The sequence below is a fragment of the Bufo gargarizans genome, chromosome 2 (genome assembly GCF_014858855.1).
Source record: "Bufo gargarizans isolate SCDJY-AF-19 chromosome 2, ASM1485885v1, whole genome shotgun sequence".
Taxonomy (NCBI): Eukaryota; Metazoa; Chordata; class Amphibia; order Anura; family Bufonidae; genus Bufo; species Bufo gargarizans.
In genome coordinates, this window is record NC_058081.1 from 36,712,640 (window position 1) to 36,725,878 (window position 13,239).

Consider the following 13,239-nt stretch of genomic DNA (forward strand, 5'->3'; position numbering starts at 1 on the left):
CTTACAAAGAAATGCGCTTAGTGACAAAGTAATTCATCACAAAGCAAATTTTTGGGTAAAATTTAGCAAAGCAGGCGAATGGAATTTTTGAATAATTTGCTTGTCTCTAGGAGTCACCTTTTATTTGATCGGTGTTCTCTCAGGCTTTAAGAGGGAAGTTCCCACGAGGTGGACCCTCCTCGATATCTATATACCCTAAATTGACATATGGACAAACTCTAGCCATGGCATCTCAGTTGAGTTAAAGAACTTTGCCTGAGCTTTGACTAAGTCCATCCGAAATAAAAGTGGAAATGGATGAAGTAAAGGTCATATCATAATCTTTTGGGCACTCACTAAATTTCACTGTAAATTACTGTCATATTATATTTCGATGCATATAACTTTATATTCTCTACAGTCTCTTCTGTTCTGTGGATTTGTATTGTATTGTGTTTTACATGTTTTTTTTATTTTTTTTTGGGGGGGGGGTTACTGTTTCTTCTTATGGAGTCTTAAAGGCCAAGTAAGGCTGCGTGGGAAAAGAAGAATATGTAAATTAGCAGCCTCTTTAGTGCCACCTAGTGGAGGTAGCTACCCTTCTGGACCCTTACAAGATTCTGGTTTAGCTTGTATCCAAAGTCATGGTGTAGGACCTGTTAAAGGGCTGACTTATGAGTACCTACCTCCACTAGGTGGCACCAAAGAGAAATCTTTTTTATTCTGCATGACAGCTGATTTACACGTGTGTGTTTATGCGGACTTGCTCTAGTCACATAAATGTTCCATAAAGTGTAATGAGCAGTAATCTGCGGTGCAGGTGACATCTCCTATTTAGAGTAATTTCTAGACCATAATAATATTTTATCACACTCTGGGTGCATATATCTGGTGTTATTTTATGTTACCAGTGACGTATGAGCAGCGTGACTTGGAGGAGCTGAACTGATGATCTCTCATTTATTGCACACATTTCAGGCTGGCCAGTGGCCAGTTCAGCTCACGATCAGATTATCACGACTAGAAGTGTCATAATGATTACAGCTGTATAATGTAATGGTGTCATCAGCCTTATCATCTTCTTATACAACCTTATGGACAGCTTTGAAATTAAGTACTTTTTTATTGTATTTGTACATAAAAAGAAAACCTTTTACTAATTGGCTTTTATAAAAAAAAAAAAAAGCATTTGTCCTGCGGCTTTCCCTTATGTTTCAGGCTGTTCTATCCCCTTCCTAGTGAAATCTATTAGAGAAGCTGTCACCCACTGGTATCCAGAGATTATAGATATCATTAATTTTTTCCATTTGTAAGAGGGTCTTTTTTACCTTGCCCTTGTCCTTTTTACTAAAGAAGTGCCTCCTTTATCTTGGCTACAGAGATGAGCAAATCTTTAAAAATTCTATTCCGTTTCGATTTGACCAACTCGGTTGACCAATTTGATCGTACTCAAATCGATTCTACCCAAGCCAAAAGTGACCAACTGACCAGAAAACTTGTGTATGAAACTGAGGTCTCCTAGGACTCATATATTTTTTCTCTCAATTGTCTCTAAATTTAAAAAAAAAATATAATATTCATTTGACTTTCTGCCCAGTTGCTTTCTCTCCAAAATTCACCCAAATTTTACAAAATTGTGGTCGAATCCGATTTGTTTAGAATTGATTTGCTCATCTCTACATAGTTGGCATGGGTTACTGTTGATCCAAATGGATTATTACTTGGCTGTTGCTGAGGATATTTCAACACTCTGTTGTATTTAAGCATGCTGCTATATCTGAAAATGATCTATTGTTCAAATCACATTTTTTTAAAGAATTTTTGAGGAAGTTATTTAGAATTTTCCATGTCACTATGTATGTTTAGACAAAACCCATAAAATCCTGCAGTTTTTAAACTGCCCACAAAAGGTGGGATTAGACGGCCTGACGGAGCGGCTGATTGTTGGGATGGAAATGTTCCTTCACAGTCGGCTGCTCGTTCAGTGAAGGAGACCGAACATTTACATCTAGAAATCTCCTTCACAGTATGAGGACGAGGAATTGGTATAGCCATCGCTCATCCCCATACAGAATAATTGTTTCTGGGCAGCAGATCTGTGGGCCAGAAACGATGATTGGTGGTGCCTGCACAAATGACAGGAGCACCCATGAGCATTTTGCTTGTTGGGTGATCGGAGGCACATTTAGATGGGCAGATTGTCGCAAATGTGTGTTCACAGGAACAGTCATTCACTATAATCTGTATGACTATTGGTTCATCTAAATCCACCTCAAGCCTAATAACGGTTGCCACATCTTGGTCTGTACAGATCACTTTAATAGAATTATCTGCTTATCTGTCATTCTAATCCTGCCTGTAATGTTATCACCTATGTAAAGAGATAAGACATGATCCACCATTCACAATAGGTGATTGTTTGAGCTTATATATTCTTTACTTGTACGGTGACCTCTGCACAGGTCACATAACAGGGTCCTATTACAACTGCAGATGAAACAGGAGATTGTCGGGAAGGAAGCGTTCCTTCTCAACAATCACCTTCTAGCTACAGGATGAGACCACTGTCATTACATGCAGCAATCCTCTCCTCAGTATAGGGAGGGCTATGCTTATGCCATCACTCCTCCCCATACTGAATCACAGTTTTCCCGGTTATTACATGGCACGATCTGTCGCCAAAAACAAGGATTTTCAAACCTGGTAACAAATTCTGATTACCCCATGAACGAGCATCAGGTAATCAGTGGCAGTACTATACTGCCAGATCATCGCTAATGAGCATTCATATGAACGCTTGTTAGCCATAGTCTGAACCATTATCTTCAGGTTTAATAAGGGTCCAGGGAGAAAAAAAAAGCTCACCTTCTCCAGGCAAAATGGCTGCCCCCCAATAACCATATTCAGGAAATTGAATTTAAAAAAATGATTAAAACAGATTAGAAAACAGGATTTGTGTTACTATCTGACTTTAACTGGCTGATAACATTTTTAGTTAGCACATATCTTTTAAGTGTACCAGGTACCTTGCACCCACAATTGGTATGCTATAATGCTATGACATGAGATTTGCCATATTATGTGCCTGTAGAAGGGCTGAGACAAAGGGCACCCCATTTAGTATAAAGCACGGTTGCTTTGGGTGACTGTTGACCCGGTGGTTGTGGCCATTGCATCTAGTTAAACTGTTAAACTGTTGCATGATTATTGTTACATTTTTAAGTGTTTTCTATATTATATGATATTATCTCATTTCACTTTGGAAGAGTCAGGTACCTTGGCCACGATGCCATGGATATTGTACATGAGCCTTACTGGTGATAGTAACATAGTAACATAGTATATAAGGTCGAAAAAAGACATCTGTCCATCCAGTTCGGCCTGTTATCCTGCAAGTTGATACAGAGGAAGGCAAAAAAAAAAAAACCCTGTGAGGTAGAAGCCAATTCTCCCCACAATTAAAAATTCCTTCCCGACACCAATCAGGCAATCAGAATAACTCCCTGGATCAGCGACCCCTCTCTAGTAGCTATAGCCTGTAATATTATTGCGCTCCAGAAATACATCCAGGCCCCATCCAGTAAATATAATGCGCTGGAAGAAACTGCACTTGCACTATTAATATCGTATTACACTGTATGCTAAAAATGTGCACACTTGTAGTTTGTGTGTTGTGAGCAACACTGAGTTTGTGCTGCTATTTACTGAGCAAAGATCCTCTGGGATATATGACTTGATTCAAAAAATTTCTTTCGATATGTAGTGAGAGAACCAAGAGCACACGGAAGATGACATTATAAATACCAGTGATTTGACAAACTCAGGTCCAGTAGCAAGCATGATGAGATGGAAAAGTGAGTTGGTACTGCTGCTGGAAACAAAGCCAGCATTAACCCTGCAAGTAACTAGCTAGACAGTGAAGGTGATTGGTACCAGCAATAAGTATACAACACTGTGATTTGATTGGCTACGACAGGGTAAGTCTTATTTTGGGGGTGGGGTTACATGTCACTGTTAGATTTTAAAAATGCATGCATTTTTATCATAGTTGTGTTTTTTATAACTGAATATTAAATCAATAAGCTCATCTGTAGGAACTAAGTAATTACCAAGTACTAGAACTAAGGATTGTTGTTAAAACATAAGCGACTGTTGATGTGATATTTGCGCTGTTTTTCTCAAGTGTTTCCAATTAAACATTCATCAAGTAAATCTGTCTTATAGGCAACAAATGTTAGTCCAATAATAAATGGAATAAGAAGCAATACCTGGTGTGGTAATAACTGTGAATTCACACTGGGGTCCATAAAATCCTGGTTTACATACACAAGGCTCATTAATTTTCATAGTTCCAATAGAAGAACATTCTCCTGATCAAAACAGAATAATATAGATCATTAATCATCATTCTATTGAAAAAATATCTTCCGTTATACTGTCTTCAATGTAAAGAATATAACTACTATAACACTGCTCCTATATACAAGAATATAATTTCTATAATACTGCTCCTATGTACAAGGATATAACTAATATAATACTGCTTGTATGTACAAGAATATAACTACTATAATACTGCTCCTATGTACAAGAATATAACTACTATAATACTGCATCCTATGTTCAAGAATATAACTACTATAATACTGTCTCCTCTGTACAAGAATATAACTGCTATAATACTGCCTCCTATGTACAAGAATATAACTATTATAATACTGCTCCTATGTACAAGAATATAACTACTATAATACTGCTCCTATGTACAAGAATATAACTACTATAATACTGCCTCCTATGTACAAGAATATAACTACTATAATACTGCTCCTATATACAAGAATATAACTACTATAATACTGCTCCTATGTACAAGAATATAACTACTATAATACTGCTCCTATGTACAAGAATAGAACTACTATAATACTGCTCCTATGTACAAGAATAGAACTACTATAATACTGCCCCTATGTACAAGAATATAACTACTATAACACTGCCCCTATGTACAAGAATATAACTACTATAATACTGCTCCTATGTACAAGAATATAACTACTATAATACTGCTCATATGTACACGAATATAACTACTATAATACTGCCTCCTATGTACAAGAATATAACTACTATAATACTGCCTCCTATGTACAAGAATATAACTACTATAATACTGCTTCTATGTACAAGAATATAACTACTATAATACTGCCTCCTATGTACAAGAAAATACCTACTATAATACTGCCTCCTATGTACAAGAATATAACTACTATAATACTGCCTCCTATGTACAAGAATATAACTACAATAATACTGCTCCTATGTACAAGAATATAACTACTATAATACTGCTCCTATGTGCAAGAATATAACTACTATAATACTGTTCCTATGTACAATACTATAACTACTATAATACTGTTCCTATGTACAAGAATATAACTACTATAATACTGCTCCTATGTACAAGAATATAACTACTATAATACTGCTCCTATGTACAAGAATATAACTACTATAATACTGCCTCCTATGTACAAGAATATAACTACTATAATACTGCCCCCTATGTACAAGAATATAACTACTATAATACTGCTCCTATGTACAAGAATATAACTACAATAATACTGCTCCTATGTACAAGAATATAACTACTATAATACTGCTCCTATGTGCAAGAATATAACTACTATAATACTGCCCCCTATGTACAAGAATATAACTACTATAATACTGCTCCTATGTATAAGAATATAACTACTATAATACTGCCCCTATGTACAAGAATATAACTACTATAATACTGCTCCTATGTACAAGAATATAACTACTATAATACTGCCCCTATGTACAAGAATATAACTACTATAATACTGCTCCTATGTACAAGAATATAACTACTATAATACTGCTCCTATGTACAAGAATCTAACTACTATAATACTGCTCCTATGTACAAGAATATAACTACTATAATACTGCCTCCTATGTACAAGAATATAGCTACTATAATACTGTCTCCTATGTACAAGAATATAGCTACTATAATACTGCCTCCTATGTACAAGAATATAACTACTATAATACTGCTCCTATGTGCAAAAATAAAAGTATTATACTGGCTTTTTATCTGAAGTATCTAAAATGAGTAATGACACTGATACATCTATTACAGGCTCTGATATTGTAACTCTCATCCAGAGATTTTGTACACTGTACCTGGTCTGACTATGATGATCTCACATTTCTCTCCATAAAAGTCATCAGGACACGTACACTTCACTCCTTCAAAACTTCCTCCATTAGCACAATAGTAACCTGAGTAAAACACAACCAGTAGTATTTTGTTAAATGTGCACATAAGGATCCAAGACTCATAACATGGCTCTACTAACTCATGTCTATGCCATTTTAATTGGCAAATATGGTCAAAGTTAAACAAAAAACTTTGGGGGTCATCTACGAACAGGTAAACGCCACTTTTGTGGAGTACATATGGTGCAGAGTCTGTTGCACACCATGTTGCCGCAGAATCTGTGACTTCTTCCCTGCTTCTTCTTCTACTTGGATGTAGGGAAGATGGTCATGGTTGCTCCCATCTTCTTTGCTCTTGTGTTGTGAGAACCTTTCTAGGACTCCCCTCTCCAGAAGAATTCTTTTTTTAGGAAACAAGTAGGAGGTGCACTGGACAAAGGTTAGAAAAGATTGTGGAAGAGAACAAAAACACTAAGGGGGTCATTTAAGATCAGAAATACACCTTTATTAGATGTATTACTGCGGCAAATTGCAGGGCAACGGTTATTTGCGTCGCAATATGCAACTTTTCCACGCTTACGCTAGGTCTAAAAAAGGAGGTGTGATGTCCGCGGTGAAGGGGATGGGCCAGTAGGACAGTCTCATTCATGATTTTCTACGCATTGTTTAGGCATAGAAAATCGTCTAAATGTGAGACAGCCAGGAAGCTGTCTTACATTTAGCAGCAGCCGGCGCTTCTTCATAACTTCGGCGGATCTACTGGTAGCGCTGGGGCTTATAAAGACCTGCGTCTTAGGCAACTTTCACACTCGCGTTTGGTGCGAATCCGCAACAAACGCTTCTGTTCAGATAATACAACCGCATGCATCCGTTCAGAACTGATCCGTTTGTATTATCTGTAACATAGCCAAAATGGATCTGTCTTGAACACCATTGAAAGTCAATGGGGGACGGATCTGTTTTCTATTGTTCCATATTGTGTCAGTGAAAATGGATCCGTCCCTATTGACTTACATTGTGTGTCAGGACGGACCCTTTGGTGTCCGCTTCCAGAGCGGAATGGAGGCGAAACGGAGGCAAACTGATACATTCTGAGCGGATCCTTATCCATTCAGAATGCATTAGGGCAAAACTGATCCATTTTGGGCCGCTTGTGAGAGCCCTGAAACGGATCTCAGAAACGGAAACCAAAATGCCAGTGGGAAAGTAGACTAAAGCATCCGTCTTAATACATATCCCTCCTCTATTTTTTGAATTTCTGGCCAATCATTGTTAACCATGGGTTACGGGTGGTTATCCTTGTTTATAAAGTGACATCCCTGGTTATGATAATGCGTGACTACTTATCAGCCCTCAGTTGAGTGACTTCCAGACTTTATGGTGGCAAATCGTTTTCACATTATTGTGACATTCATGCTATCACCACATTTTTCTACAGAGGATTCACCACTGATAAGAAGGAAAAATCTTCAGACGAAAGGACAAGTTTACTAACATCTAAAGGATAATCCAGGTGTAGAAGTAGTCAGATTTGAAGGACCCCTTCATATTTAGTTATTTAATTTAGAGATGGTTGTAGCTGGCCAGCTAAGACCTATCCTTGGTTGCTAACATAGCGTATATGTTTATACAGCTAGACCTGCCAATAACCTTAATACAGTTCTTATGTTTGTGTGTTAAAGACAAAAGCAGAGTTCTTTACAGGGACTTCATGTTTAGATGTCATATAACTTATATATTGTGTTCACAGAAGCAGAAAATATAATATGGCTTCAAGATTCAATATATGGATGTGAGGTAAGCTCAATGACACAGCAGAAACAACAGAATGCATAGAGTTAAACTGTTGTGGCTGGGCAGGAGTGTTGACCAATCACAGCCAGCCTCACACAGCAGGAGTCTTGACCAATCACAGCCAGCCTCACACATCAGGAGTCTTGACCAATCACAGCCAGACTCACACAGCAGGAGTCTTGACCAATCACAGCCAGCCTCACACAGCAGAAGTTTTGACCAATCACAGCCAGCCCATAGCAGAAGCTGCTGGAATCATTACACCACATGAGAGAAGCTGAACAGACATTCACTCCACTAAGAGCTGTGTTTTATGGAAGCAGAGAGGCCAAAATAGGTATTTAAAACAGCTATATAATGTTTCTACATTTAATATAGTGATTAGAACTGTATACTGAACCAGTTATATGTGTGTTTACTTACAGTTCCACCAATTGCAAACTGCAAAATTCACAATTGCAAGCTACAAAGTTCACAATCCAAATTCAAATTCCATATTGCAATCCAAATTGCACACAACCATACCAGATCATACTCAACCAATCTGTGCACTCATTCCTTTGGCCGGCGCATGCGCACTGCGATGCCCATTCCCTTGTACGGCATCACAGTAACTATTGCGCATGCGCCGATGGACCACCTCCTTTGTTGTGTTTTCGTGTCGTTAGCCGGCGCATGCGCAATAATTACTGTGATGCCGTACAGGGGAATGGGCATCGCAGTGTGCATGCGCCGGCCAAAGGAATGAGTGCGCAGGTGCGGGATATCGGCAGAATAATAAGTTAGTAGGAAGGCGGTCAGAGGGAAAGGATGGGTGGGCGGAGGGTAGGAAGGGGCGGGGGGACGCAATGAAAAGGCTGAGCAAGCAGGGCACCTTAGAGGGTAACGCCGCCCCTGGGCACTTGCGAGCCCTCATTTGCATATCTTATAAAGATCGTTTTTGATGGTTCTATAAGTCCAGGATTGATGCCAGAGGTAACGTTTTTATTAACTGTAAGCATGCTAGGGAGCTGTGGGAAGGGTTAAAAAAGTGAAATGCTGGTGACAGACTCCCTTTAATTTAATTATATTCAGTTTTCTGCTAATTATAACTATTGAGATAATTGAATCAAAGTTAACAAAGTGGAATTTGATCAAAATTTCAGGAAAATTAGATTTTGACCGGATCCGAATTTCCTCACGCTTTGTGGTAATGAATGCCATTTTTTCCTAAAATGGTTGCTGCACATGTGAGGACATGGAGCAAAGAACTCTGGGAACGAGGGATCTCCCACAATGCCATGCATGCAGCCAATCAGCAGCCAGCCAGCCCTGTTATGTCACAGCTCTTTAAAGGGAACCTGTCACCTCCCAAAACCATCCCAAGCCGCCAGCAGTACCTGTGTGTAGCCAGCAGTGTGTTTCTGATGATTCCTTTCTTCCTGAAGGCAGATGCAGCAAAAGTACTGAAAACTTTGTTTTATCCCCTGCCCGGCGCGTTTCTCCACACATAGCAGCAGTAGCAGTGCAGGGATTCACGGAGGCAGCGGTAGCAAGCAGTCATTGTGTAGTGTTGGGGGTAAAATAACCAACTCGGTGGTTTGGCAGCTTTTTGTTAAGCCACCGTAGGAGGTAAACATGGCCATATGTAGAATCTGTGGGCAGAAGGTGAAGCGTGGCCTGGGTACCAATGTTGGCACCACTGCCCTGCGACAACACATGCAGCATTACCATAAAGTAGCATGGGAGAATCATGGCTCCGATCTGGTGGTCCAGCCTGTCGCAACAACCGCATTACCCAGTGGCACCCTGTACCCTTCATGCAGTCATGGCTCCACCAACTCAGCCAAAGGGAGCTGTCTGTCCTTCCCATCATTTGCTTTTTCTGATGCTCCTGATCCTCGTCCTCCTACTCCTCATGAGTCATTCTGTCAGCAATCGATCGCTGAAGCATTTGCCAAGAGACAACAGTGTGCATGCATGCAACCAACGGCACAGAAGCTGAACGTGCTCCTGGCCAAGTTGCAGCCCCTCCCTTTCCAAGTTGGGGACTCTGCACCTTTCAGAGAACTGATGGCTTGTGCAGAGCTGAGGTGGAGAGTCCCAAGCTGTCATTTCTTTGCCAAAAAGGCAGTACCAGCCCTGCACACATATGAAGAACCGAAGTCCTTGAGCCTGTCAGTATCTGTCAAAGTGCATGGCAGCACCGACGTGTGGAGCCACACCAGAAACTTTGCCAGGTGACGCCGCTTCCGCCTCCACGTTCTTACGTCGTTGGTCCTGCGACAATATCCGCCTCTGCCTCCCCATCCTCCACCGTGTTCTCAGCCTTCACTGCAGGGAAAATTCACAGTGCTCCTCCAGCATCACACATGTGCAGGGCATGGCAGTGTCACGCTGTTCTCCACTATGTCACTGGGCCACTCTGTTGTCTCCTAGCGCTGCTGCCACCTCACCTTTCTGTGGTCTCATCATGCTGCTGCCACTTCACCACTCTGTGGTCTCCTAATGCTGCTTCTACCTCAACACTCTGTCACTGGGCCACTCTGTGGTCTCCTCCTGCTACTGTCACCACACCACTACGTCACTGGGCCACTCTGTGGTCTCCTCATGCTGCTGTCTCCTCCCCACTATGTCACTGGGCCACTCTGTCGTCTCCTCATGCTACTGTCATCTCACCACTAATTCACTGGGCCACTCTGTGGTCTCCTCATGCTGCTGCCACCTCAACAATATGTCAGTGGGCCACTATGTGGTCTCCTTATGCTGCTGCCACCTACACACTCTGTCACTGGGCCACTCTGCTGTCTCCTCTTGCTGTTGCCACCTTAACAATATGTCACTGGGCAACTCTGTGGTCTCCTCATGCTGATGCCACCTCACCACTCTGTCACTAAGCCACTCTGTGGTCTCCTCATGCTGCTGCCACCTCAACACTATTGTCACGGATGGTGTTGCAGAAAACTAGAAGACACAAATAAAGATCCGACTGACTTGATCCCAAACTAAGGAACACAAGGGTGAGCCCTATAAAAGCCCTAGAGCTCTCCCTGACTGCTCAGCCCATGCAAAGATCTTTATGATAGATAATTGCATGCCCTCGTACCTAGACTGTGTGACTCCTGAAAACCCTATAATAGTGAGGGGACACGACCACCGGCTCCTTACACTTAATACGGAGGGAAGTTGTATAAACTGCAAAGTGATGCAGTATGGGAGGGGTTATAAAGGGATGCAATCAGTGCAACTAGATGACAGCTGAGAGAGGGAAACCAATTGACAAAACGAAACCAAAACAAAAGAACCTCAAGCAAAAGGTACTGAAGAGCATCTGTCAGAGCTTCTCAGAGATCTGGCGGTGACGCTATTGGAACAACTAATTGTAACTAGTGTGATATACCAGTTGCCACCAAAAAAATCTGATTAAGGCAGAAGTACTATATACCTAGAATATAATTTATATATAGTACATTTGTATTCTGCAGCTTTTTTGTGCGGTTCTGCTGAGACACCACAGCTATACAGAGGGACAAATGCCATTGGAACAACTAATTGCAACTGGTGTGATTTAACAGTTGCCCCCCAAAAAATCTTATTGAGGCAAGGGTGTGATATACCTATAATATAATTTCTATATATTGCATTTGTATTGTGCAGCATTTGTGTGCTGTTCTACTGAGATACTGCAGCTATACAGAGGGACAAGAGTCATTGGAACAACTAATTGCAACTGGTGTGATATACCAGTTGCCCCCCAAAAAATCTGATTGAGGCAGGCGTGTGATATACCTATAATATAATTTCCATATAGTGCATTTGTATGGTGCAGCATTTGTGTGCGGTTCTGCTGAGACACCGCAGCTATACAGAGGGACAAACACCATTGGAACAACTAATTGCAACTGCTGTGATATACCAGTTGCCCCCCAAAAAAACAGATTGAGGCAGGGGTGTGACATACCTATATTATAATTTCAATATAGTGCATTTGTATTGTGCAGCATTTTTGTGCGGTTCTGCTGAGATACTGGCCTGCAGTAAAATTGATATCCATTGACCTTCTAATAGACCTTCAGCCACATAATCACTTGATCTTTTCTGTATGGTGAATGCATAATTTTTGGGGCCTGTAACCTAACTGGCCAACAGTAAAATTGTTATATGGTGACCTCCTAATGTACCTCCAGCCACATTATCAATTGTTCTTTTCTGTCCAGTGAATGCCTAATGTTTGGGGCTGTAGTCCACTGGCCTGCAGTAAAATTGATATCCAATGACCGTCTAATATACCTCCAGCCACATAATCACAATTTCTTTTATATCAGGTGAATGCCTAATTTTTAAGGACCGTAATTTTTCTAGGCTCCAGCAGGGCACATTTCTGAGAATTTCCCTTTAAGATGCATAAAAATGGCCCCTGATTAAAATAAATATTTTTTGGGGGAATTTTTGCCATTGTTCCCCCTCTGGTATGTCCATGTTGTGGGACGATTTGTGGCTGCAAATATGACATGAAGGTTTTTCAGGTTCGCCTGCCATTAAAGTGAATGGGGCCCACCGCGAACTTGGAGGAGCATCAGGACTGGTAGATGATGGGAAGGACAGACAGCTCCCTTCGGCTGAGATGGTGGAGCCTTGACTGCCTGAAATCCGCTGCTTGCCATTAGGTGATGCAGCGGTTGCTGCGGCAAGCTGGACCACCACATCGGAGCTACGGTTCTGCCAGGCCACTTTATGGTGACACTGCATATGTTGACGCAGGACCGTGGTTCCAACATTGGCACCCTGGCCACGCTTTACCTTCTGCCCACAGATTCTACATATGGCCATGTTCACCTCCTCCGACGGCTTAACAAAAAACTGCTAAACTGCTGAGTAGGTTATTTTTACCCCCAACACTAAGCACTGACTGACTGCTACAACTGATGCCTCCATGAACCGCTGAAACACTACTTCCCAGGCAGGTAGGCTCCGGCAAAGCGGGTGGTCTACCCGTGCACGTTTAGCTACCGACCTCCCACTGCTGCCACCCTGCTGACTCCCAGCCACACTAGCGATTTGCTGGCTCCCACCACTGCCTCACGGGCAACCTGCCACCCTCTTCTCCCGATGATAAAGCCCCTTCATCACCCGGCTCCCAAGTGCGATCAGCTACATCATCATCATCGAGTACTGTCTGCACGTCACTGATATCCTCCTCAAACATCTCTGGGTCAGGAGCCT